Genomic DNA, 10,814 nt, shown 5'->3' with positions numbered 1-10,814 from the left:
AGACCTTTATTAGTCTGGCCAGACGGCACTCCCGGAGCCAGGTGGCTCAGAGAGGCAACTGCTCAGGGGCTGAGGTACTTTTTATAAGGTTTTTCTAAACAAAGAGTCAGGGAATTCACAGAACAAGACTGCAAACACATTGCTTATCTTATGCAGGAAATGTTCTAGGGTCACCTTTTGTCAAACCATTTGCCCCTGGGTGGGCTGTTAACCAAGGTAGCAATTAGCATATGAAGAAGCACAGTCTGGCCTATTAGCATGGAGTCACTTTAGCCTATTCAAGTCTTACAAAAGTACCTGCTGGGGGACCTCCCGGGAGCCCCTCTTCTCAGAAGCTTAAGAGGAAGGCGGAGCAGGACCCGGAGGCAGCGGACAGCGGGGAACCACAGAATAAGAGAGCTCCAGTCTTGTCTGAAGAAGAATCTGGGAAGGAAGGGAGTAGGGAAAATGAAGCAGTCAAAAAAATACTTGCAGAAGGCACCCGGGATTTTGAGGAAGTTGTGAATGAGAGCTCTGATTTTGAAATACATATAACTATGTGTGATGATGATCCTCCCACACCAGAAGAAGATTCAGAAACAGCCTGATGAGGAGGAAGAAGAAAAACTCATCACCAGAGGTGGGAGCTGCCATTAAGATTATCCGGTAATTAATGGAAAAGTTTAATTTGGATCTATCAACAGTTACACAGGCCTTCCTAAAAAATAGTGGTGAGTTGGAGGCTACTTCCTCCTTTTTAGAGTGTGGTCGGAGAGCCGGCGGATACCCCATTTGGTCCCAGCAAAATGACTTAGATTTGCAAAAAGATGATGAAGCTACCAGGGATGCATTAGTCAAAAAATTTGGTTCTCAGAATGTAGCTCGGAGGAGTGAATTGCAAAAGAAATAATTAACAAGATAATGAGGAAAAAAACCTTGGCGGACAAATAGTTGTGATCTTGGAACTTTAGAAAGCTTTTACATCGAAAGTGATGCTTATCTTCTGACCAATGCAGCTATCATTCTGTGAGTCTCAGATTTTGTAGCTGAGCAGAGTTATGTAAGAGGATAAAAGTCAAAGAAGTTGGATATATTTAGAGTTGTCCCTGGCAAATATTGTGACTCTCTATCTCTCACTCTCTTTTTTGGTACTGGGTATAGAACTCAGTACCTTACACTTGGAAGGCAGGCATGGTGCCACTGGCCTAAATCCCTGGCCCAAGTATCATTGCATTTATGAAAGAAAAATTTGAACCAGAGAAGTTGATGTACTAGATAGTAATCCTTTGCTGGAATGGAAGCCCTGCTGTATTAGGGACAGTTTAGTGACAGAGTAAAAGGAGGAAAATAAGGAAGTTTAGATCTTTTCACAGAACATGAGTAAAGAATCTCCTGTCCTTTGCCAGAAGTTTATTATGGTAGATTCAAAACCCAGAATCTAGAAATATGGAAATTTGTAATTATCCCATTCCCCAGAGAGCTCTAGATTTCTAGGGTGCTTTGAAAATTCCATATTTGCTTTGTCAGCTTAGTATTTGGGTACCCTGTTCTTTAGCTTTTGTTTTCTTGGACCCTTTCTCAGTCAAGTCTCTAGTATGTGTTTCTTTACCTAAGACTCAGTTTTGCTTCAAGCACAGACAAAAACCCTAGAATCTCAAGAAATATCTTTCTCTATTAATAGTAATGTGGTTTTTAAAAATTTATTGACCATAGCTTTGTGCTGAAGATAGTGTTAGACTTAAAAATTCATGGATTGGTTCTTTGTTGTGTTGTTTTCATTATTGAAAATAAATAGAACTTTGAATATAAAAAAAATTAGTAACAGACTCTCCTTAAAAATTCATAATAAAATTTGCAGAGCAGGGTGCAGCTATTTTAGAGGCTTAGGCAGGTGGATCTTGACTTCCAGACCAGCCTGGGCAACATAGTTAGGTCTCAAAAAAAGGAAAAATAGATTTAGCCGATAAGGATTGTAAAGCATGTGGAAGACAGCATTCCTTAATTACAGTTTAAAATTAGAAGTTATTCTATTTTTATGGAGAAACTGATCAACATCTCTGCCATATCAATAAACGCCACCAATAAAGCTAAGTGTATTTATTTGGCCAAAGCCACATTTTTATTCCCTCACAAAAGCGTCTGATCTTCCAAGAATGAAAGTAAGTGGGCTAAATCATCTCTGAACTAATCAAACTGTTGAGAAATAGATTTCATTTAAAAATGAATATAAGGAGGTTGTTTCTGTGCCACCCCAAGCCAAGCAAGAGAGTTTCAAAAGAGCTCTAACTTCACGTGGATATGGTGAGGCTTAGCTCTGTCACCTTGGGGTTGGTTGGCTAGCTGCAGAAATCTTTAAGGACAAGCTTGTTAAAAGGATTTCAGTTGCGCTCTTAGGAAAAACCTCAAAATCATGCAGGCATGTCCAACCAGGCAGTCTGTGACTTGGACATGCTTGGCTTGTCTGAAGCACACTTAGTGAAGAGAAATTGTGTTGAAATACATATAAAATATGTAGGTAATGTATATAAGTAATAAAACTTCCTTTATTTTAAAATATTTTTTATTATAATATAGGCATGCCCAGTCCATGGGCCATAGGTTGGACATACCTGTCTCTGAAAGGGGATAATATTCAACATTACTTACACTAAGAAGAATACATATCTTCAATTACAGAAAAACATAAACTGAGATGAACTTATTTATCCTGCAGAACTGTAAAGATGGGTGACTACCTCACTATAAAGAGGGATGAAGCCTGAGGGGGATAGTTCAGTGGTTAAGTGCTCTCCTAGTATGTGCAAAGCTCTGGGTTTGTCCCCCTCTAAAAAAATGATGAATCTTACAGAAAAATTCAGAAGAAAGCAGGTCACATAAAACTACATAAGGTATAATTCCATTAACATAAAATGCAAAAGCATGAGAAACTATATATTATTTAGGAAAGTGTGTCTATACGAATGGAAAGAGAAGCCCCAAAATTCAAAATGGTTGTGCCTGCGGTAGGTAGTAACTCAGGGAATCTCAAAGTAAAGGTCATGACATATTTAAATTTAATGGTACATAACTAAGGGGGCTCATTTTGTGGCTATTCTTTATATCTTATACATGTTACATTCTTTTGTGTGTATATAGTAAAGTTAGGCCAGTTTTATCAGATTCTTGTTTTCTCAATATAATAAGTTCCAAAAGAACACAGGAGATATTCTTGAAATTTGTGGATTCTTTGCTGACCTGAGCTCAGTAGAGCCCTCTAAGTAGACAGGTGGGCAAGAATAACACTTCAAATCATCTTTGACTACTGGGAATAGTCATTTTTTGCAATACTTGCTTAAGAACTTTTTTATGATCTTGAAATGGAAATAGCAACAACTGCGATCTCTTTCAGTAGACCTTGCTATTTTGGGAAAGCCTGTCTCCATTTGTTTTTTCATTCTTCAGTTACTTAACAAATATCAGGATACACATGTGCCTGTAACTATGTCAACAGCTGAAAAAAAAAAGCATTATTGCTAAGTTCCTTTTCTCATCCTAACTGGCCACATAGGTTCATAGGCTTAGGTTCATTTGATGCTTAGCTTCGTTTGTTGCTCACTAAAGGAAAAAAATTCATTCAAAGCTACCTCCAAGGAGATGGAGGGGCCCATCAATTCAATATTTAACAGGTTCTTTTAAGGAAGGGGGAACACAGATAATCCATATCTTCACACTTGCTTTATCACTTCTAGCAATATTCAGCTCATCCTCTTGTGGAAAGGAAGCCAGGCTCTTGGCTCCTGGGTCTGGCATCTCCATAGTCTGTCATTTCTTTTGGGCTAAGCAGAGGAGGTTGGTTGTGTGCTCAGCAGGAGGAAATTTGGAGAAGTTGCTTACCTCTAAAAAAAAAAACAACAACAACAACAACAACAAAAAACTACCTTCTAAGGTTCCATTTTGCAGTGCTGACTACACTCTTGAAGTATACTCCAGCACTCGCGTACCTAGTTTGGATTATTGACAAAGTCCTACAGGGGTGAGGGGAATTTAGGGTACGATGAGAGCATCTGGAGAATATACTTAGTCCAAGGACTAGTACTTAGTCCAAGGAGTTCAGAAATGGCTTTATTACAGTTGAATGGGCCCAAAATAGTCCAGGTTCTTGCATACAACAAGGAAAGAATTGCCAAGTGTACACCTGCTAGTAAGAAATAAGTAGCTACATTTATTGAAGATCATGGTACAGTAGCAGCAGGAACAGGCAAAGGGAAAAAGGAGGAAAAAGAGCCCTTGATAACTCAGGATTCCAGTATTTAAACAGTCAGACGCCTCTGACTCCACGTGCCTTCCATTCCATCTCTTACTGGTGTGGATGATCAGCTGCCTCAAGCATCTCCTAAATTTAAACATGGATAGTTCTTAGGGTGGTGTTTGTGTTTATAGTTGAATGAAGGGTAAGGAGTGGCTCCCTCAACTTCCTTTTTTCTAACCGTACTGGCTTCTCAGACAATGTATTTAAATTGAGACCTGCAAGATGAGACTCAACCAAAGAACAATTGGGGAGAAAGCTGTAGGCAGCCTGGGAACAAGACCAGGGAAAGACACCTGGAAGCTTCAGAAAATATGGAAGCTGGAATGATAGGAGCATGAAAGGGTTTGTAACAGTTATGGAGATCAGACAGTGGGGGCAGTTGTGCTCGGGCCTTCACACTTCATGGGAGCAGAGGGGAGCCGCTGAGGGCCCTTAAGCACTGGACTGACATCTATTTATGTATTTGTCACAATCACCAGAGCTGCTGTGTACAAGAGAGAGGACTGCAGAAGAGAATGCATGAAGAAAGTTGAGTTTAAGGAGATTACTGCAGAAGGATAGTGAAAAAAGCTAATCTTGGTTTTTGTCGGTCTGGGACTGAGAGATGTTTGGCCAGGAGGTAACAATTTGAGAACCTTCAGAGAAGAGTAGTAACTGAGACAGAGATTTGGATGAGGCACTGTTGCCTAAAGAACTTTTCACACACAATTTTACTTCTGTTTTGTTAAGTAAATGCGAGTTAATCTTAGAGGGGAGAGCGATGCTGCGATAAGCAATTTTTAGGAGAAAAGGTGTTTTAAAGCACTCTTCTGTCAAAAGAAATCTGAGTCCCAACCGGAAGTTAGGCCACTGAGATGGGTGCAGGCGGAACTTCCCGCGGGGGTGGAAGCGTCACCTTTACGTGCTGTGTTTCCACTCCTGTGGCCAACCCCCAGCCTGGGCCCGGCTCCATTCCTACCCAGAGCAGAGGCCAGACTGGGAACCGTCCCCAAGCAACGTGGGCCCCGCAAACCCTCGGTCCCTTTCCAGCCCGCGTCTGGCGAAGCTCCTCTCTAGCCTGGATTACACCCTAAGACCCTGCTAGGCTGCCCCGGTGCGCTTACAATGCTCGTGGGCTGGACCGGAGGAGGGGCTGGGCCTTATGGGCGGAGTCTGTCCTGGGCAGGGCAGCCCCAGGCTGAACTCTGGGTTACATTTTTGGGTTCTTTTTTTGCGGTTGTTGACCAAGGATCTTGTTGTGTTGCAGTGGCTGACATCAAACTCTCAATACTTCAGCGTCAGTCTAAAGAGCAGCTGGAATTGTAGACGTGGGACACCGTGTCTTCTGAGCTGGGGTTCTTTTTTTTTTTTTTTTTTTGGTTTTTTGAGACACGGCCTCACTATGTAGTTGAGACTGACCTGGAACTCACTATGTAGTCCAGGCTGGTCTTGAACTCACAGCGATCCTCCTGCCTCAGCCTCCCAAGTGCTGGGATTACAGGCATGTGCCACCACACCCAGCTAGAGCTGGAGTTCTTTTAAAGGTAAGAATATCCTGTGACAACGCTGGTGGCCCTGGCCTCGGGATCTCAGCTGGGCCAGGAGGAGTGGGGTAGGATTCCGACGCAGAACTGGAGGAGGTATCTTCAAGAACTGTCCCAGACCCAAGCACCACAGCACCCTCATGTAGTCCCCAATATTTGGAAGGCTTAACCAGACCGTTTTTTAAACAAACAAAAAAGCTACAGTTCTTGTTACTAAACCAGGGTAGAAACAGGACAGAATAATTTGCAAGCACACCTCCAGTCCTAAGCTACTTAAGTGTGCCATAATTGGTTACAGCAACCACAGAACACGAATACACCTGATGTTAATGGGTTCGAGAACAGTGTGTGTGGGAGGGGGGGGCGTTTACCTCAGTGCAGTGTTTGTCCAGCAAGTGCAAGATCTTGGGTTCGATCTCCAATGCCAGGAGAACTAAAACTGCCCATCAGTACTGTATAGTTTTTTATTTTGTTTTTTTTGTTTTAAGACAGGGTCTCACTATGTAGTTCAGGCTGTCCTTGAAATCACTATGTAGGCCAGGCTGTCCTCCAAGTTGCAGCTAATCCTCCTGCCTCAGCCTCCCAAGTGCTGGGATTACAGGCGTGCATCACCGTGCCCAGTTGTACGTTTTTGTTTTTGTTTTGTTTTTGGTACCTGGAATCAAACTTGGAACTTTGCTTTTGCAAGGCAAGTGGCAGAACCACTGAGCCAAATTCCCAGCCCAGTATTTCTTACTAAGGAGTCTCCCAGCTATGGCAGGCTAAGCTTTCAGGCAATGTTTTAGTCCTTTGCATGAATCCCATTCACATTATTATTTTGCTTCTTTTCTTTGTCTTTCTTTCTTCCTTCCTCTCTTTGTCTTTCCTTTTTTTTTTCTTTCTCTTTTTTAGCTCTTTTCATTTTAAATTAGTGATGCCTGGCAAACTAGTTTTTAGGAAGGTAGCCTTTGTTTTTCTAAAACACGTTGTGATTGTATTGACATAAAATTATGTAGGATTTGTTGACACCTGTGGTATGAGACACCTCTCATGACCCAGAGTGCAGGTCGCAGTAATCCTGAGCCAGGGTACAGGGCAGAACAATCGGCAAGCCCCTCAAGTGCCTTATGAGGTCATGTGATGATTACAGCATGCTTAGCAAATGCAGATTTCATCCTAAGGGATATAAAGAAGTGAAGGGGACCAACCATGGCATAATCCGTAGTGTAGTTCACTAGGTAAAGACGTGAGTAAAATATTCTTCAAAAATTAGAGAATTGCCTCTAAAGCTCTGTAGGAAATCTGTCCTTCCAGTTTCGCACCACTAATAACAAATCTGATTTTCCATCCCATGATGTTCTGCTCTTGATGTAATCAGATATGCTCCGATGACATTTTACGTATTCCTAAAATATGCAGTTGTTCATTGTCCACAATGTGTTAACCCTACAAGGTCCCAAATAAAATAAAGACAACATTTTAATATTATGTAGAAAAAATACCTAGGAAAAAATAAACAGTGTTTCCAAAGAGCTGCCTTAGCTGGACCTTTAGAAAGTGTGCCTGAGGGCCAGGGATTTAGCTCAGTGGTTCCACTGCCTGCCTCACCAGCACAAGGTCCCAAGTTCAATTTCTGGTACCAAAAAAAAAAAAAATGTACCTGAGACAGGATTAACTGATGGCATCTACAGCTCCAGGAGGAAAGGGCAGGGAAGCCAACCATATCTTCAGCTGGGATTAGGTGTGTGCTACTACCCCTGGCTTCATTGTGGTTTTTATTGTAATCCCTGACAGTTAATTCTGTTATGTGCCTTTGCATGTGATTACTGGCCATTGGTGTCTCTTCTTTGGAGAAATGTCCATTCAGTTTTCTTGCCCATGTTTTATATTGGGTTAATTATCAATTTGTTACTTAGTGGTGAGGTTCTTTGTGCAGTTGGAATAGGCACTTTAAACATACACTCATTGAACCTGGTTGTGGATGTCCTGGGTAGTGGGGGTTGGAATGGCAGGGGGAAACCTGAAGAGCTGAGTATTCACATTATGAACAGGCTTCTTCCATGTGACCCTCCATATATCTTTAACATATGATGCACATATGATTTTTTAACTTATATTCCAACTGAGAAGATTACCTTAAAAATTCTGAGGGCAAGGATGGGTTGTGCTTTGTCTTCTGTGAATGCGTGTGTGTAAAAGGCTGAGGAGACAGACTTTAATGTGTCCTGACCATGAGGTGGGGCTGTGCTCTGCCCTCTACACACAGATGATAAATGTGGTGCTGGTGACAAAGGTCTTAAGGTGCTGGCATCTTAAGGTCTTTTAAGGAAAATGTTAGGAAACAGCATTACCATATGAGCAGCCATCTTCCCTTCACTAATGGGAATTCTTCCCAGCCATTTTTGAGCCTCCTCTATGAAGAACCTGGGCCTTGGGTTGTGGGAGCAGGGAACAAATGACTGATGTTTTCAGTCATGGGAGAGCAGAGGGTTACTAGCAGATGAGGAAAAAAAATAGTTTGAAAGGGGTAGAGGGCTTGGACAGAAGAGGAAAGAGAGGATAGCCAGTTGGTGCTGGTTTGAAGCAAGTTTTGGGAAAGTGAGGTGAGGTACCCTCCTGTCAAACACTAGGAGAGAAAGACATAAGATGAGATTTTAAATGTTGCTGCATGTTGTGGATGTAACTTCCCTCTGTGATTCTGTTAAGAAACTTGGGAAAACATCTGAATTGTATTCACATTTAAGCATTAGTACCTCTCACTGACTGAAAGCTTAGGGCTCTGCACTGACAAGCTTCATATCCACAGTACAAGGCAGGTGCATCCTCTCCTTTTTCCATATAGAAAAGTGAGTCTCAGGGAGAAGCAGCTGGTTTAACCTGGGTCCATGCCTGTATTTTTCTCTTCTCTTCAGGCTAGCTTCTTTTATCTTTTTCCTTCCCTCAACCTGTCTTTGGTATTCCTGACTTGAAAACTAACTAGTGTTTTTATTGATTTCATTTGACTTCTATGTTTCTTCTTTTTAATTGTTAAAAATATATTCTTTCTTCTATCTTTCCCTTCTCAAGTGCATTCAGTTCTTTGTGCTTTACCCAGGTCCTCCTCTGCCTTGAATTAGATGCTACTGTCTTAGTTTCTTTCTCATAACTGGGACAAAATATCCAACATCCACAAGTTAAAGGAGGAGGGGTTTATTTTGTATCACAAATTGTAGAGGAGTTGGCTGGTTCCAGTGCAGGGCAGCATAACTGACAGGATGGCAGAGAAGGGACATCTCATGGCCTGATGGCAGGAAGCAGAAAGCAATCAAGGGAAAAGGGAGGGAGATAGACCCTTCTAGGCCATGACCCAGTGATCCATCTTCTGTGATTAGGTTTCAACTCCCCAAGTCACATTTACCTATAAACTCATCAATGGGCTAATCCATTGATGAAATATCACACATCCATGATCCAGTCACCTATCAAAAGCCCTAACTGTGACCCATGAGTTCATGAGGCTTTGGGGGGACATCTGTATATAAACCATAACATTCCTCCCAAAGAATAAAATGCCTAATAGTGCAGAAGTTGGGGCACTTGGGTGCACACATCAGTGAATGGGTCCACACCCTCTCATTGGCTTGGGAATCCCTCTCAAGAACACTGTGTAACCATTTATTGACTTTCCTTTGAAAGAAACCATTGAAAGTTCATTCTGTTTTATTTTTATTTCTGGGTTCAATTTTCTAGGGGCTTTAAACAATGAAACTGCCCAATTTAGAGCTGTGAATTTGTTGAAGGCAATGTCAACAAAGGTAAAATTTTTTAAGTTAATCATCTTACAAGAAACTAATTTTTAGTGTTTTAACAGCCCACATGGAACCAGTCTGAGGAGAGAGCACACAGGAGTCAGGAAATGTAAATACCTGAATTGTCACTCTGTTAGGCAAAAACAATGCTGTAAAAATTGTGATTTCTTCAAATTTTGAGTTTCGAAATGTATAAGCTTATCTTTCGACCTTGGAAAAATCAGAAGCTAAATTTGAGTGTTTCTTTGTTGTCAAGAGCCCATGGATTGCTAGTGGTCTGTTGTTCAGTGCCAGACACCTGGTAGGGGAATGATGCAGACATTAGAGAAGGGAAGGAAATTAAGTGCTAAGGGCCTCGGCACTGCGAAGGGAAAGAATTCAAGAGGCCTGGCTACTCCAGGGGCACAGCTGTTCTCTGTAGATCAGTTAGTCCACATGTAGTGCTGAGCGCTCATGTCTTTCAAGTGCATTTTTAGTCTGAGCCTGCCTCGGATTCCTTTGTGGACTGTGGCAGGCCAAGGTCTGGTGCTTGTCTAGGGAACTGTAGAGCAAGAGACAGACTGAGGGAGGCGTGAGCACCAAGTGGCCTGTGCTGTCTATTCCTGCTTCGTGTTAACTAAGGGACTAGACTCTGTTTATTAAAAAATTAATTTTATTGGTACATTTTAGGTATACAGTATAATAACACTCATCATTGGAAATTTGTACCTTTACATAACATATCTTAGTTCTTATTTTCCCCCCATTCTCCTGCCCTCCCTTCAAACTCTCTACCCCTACCTATTTACAAAGACTTTGTTTCCATTTTTAAATTTTCTTTTCTTTTCTTTTTTTGTACCGTGGATTGAATTCAGGTACCTGTGTGGCATGTCACGGAATTACTGAACTAAATCCCCAGCCCTTTATTTTCTCATATTAATTCCATTCCCTTCATTCTTTTCCCTCTTCCCCTCCCCTCTTTGCTTCTTCTCTTCCTATTTCACATTCCCTATTATATCTTTTGATCCTTATTTACACTTTCAGTCTCTCACACCAGAGAAACTATTCAGTATTTGTACGTGTGTACTATTTATTTCACTTAAGTGTATCACCTCAATGTGCATCTATTTAGCTATAAATGTCTTTAATGTCTCATTATTTATGACTGAGTAGTACTCCATTTTATAAAATAAACCACATTTTCTTTATCCAGTCTCCAGTTGATAAACAATTGGGCTATTTCCAAGTTTTAGCTATTACAAACTGTTCCATATAAAC

The 10,814-nt window shown here is 41.4% G+C and overlaps 1 pseudogene; it reads left to right on the top strand.

The window, feature by feature from the left end:
• Positions 1 to 889, top strand: part of LOC104854757 — a 5,096-nt pseudogene extending 4,207 nt beyond the window's left edge.
• The last annotated feature ends 9,925 nt before the right edge of the window (positions 890 to 10,814 follow it).

The sequence above is a fragment of the Fukomys damarensis genome, unplaced genomic scaffold (genome assembly GCF_012274545.1).
Source record: "Fukomys damarensis isolate Sample0158 unplaced genomic scaffold, DMR_v1.0_HiC HiC_scaffold_30, whole genome shotgun sequence".
Lineage (NCBI taxonomy): Eukaryota > Metazoa > Chordata > Mammalia > Rodentia > Bathyergidae > Fukomys > Fukomys damarensis.
Note: the sequence above shows the minus strand (reverse complement) of the source record. Positions and strands in the feature narration are given on the sequence as shown.